This window comes from Crocodylus porosus, unplaced genomic scaffold (assembly GCF_001723895.1).
Source record: "Crocodylus porosus isolate Cpor-Errol unplaced genomic scaffold, CroPor_comp1, whole genome shotgun sequence".
NCBI classification, from domain to species: Eukaryota; Metazoa; Chordata; order Crocodylia; family Crocodylidae; genus Crocodylus; species Crocodylus porosus.
This window is the reverse complement of record NW_017728886.1, coordinates 27,575,586-27,575,825: the sequence shown is the minus strand read 5'-3', so window position 1 is coordinate 27,575,825 and position 240 is coordinate 27,575,586.

Below are 240 nucleotides of genomic sequence, written 5' to 3'. Positions count from 1 at the left end.
GGGCGCGGCCTAGCAGGGCCCGGGCGGCCTTGGGCCTCCGAGCCCGGCGGGGCGGGGCCGGGCGGGAGAGCCGCTGGGGTCTCTTGGAGCCCAAACAAATGGGAGAGTGGCTTCCCTGCCAGGAACGGAGCAGCTTGAAAGCTGGGGCACTTCACTTCATACCAGGGAAGGAGCACCCTCCTCTTCTCCCATTCCCCTGGTTAGGGAGACAGCCCCATGGTGCCTGTACTGTGGGGCTCC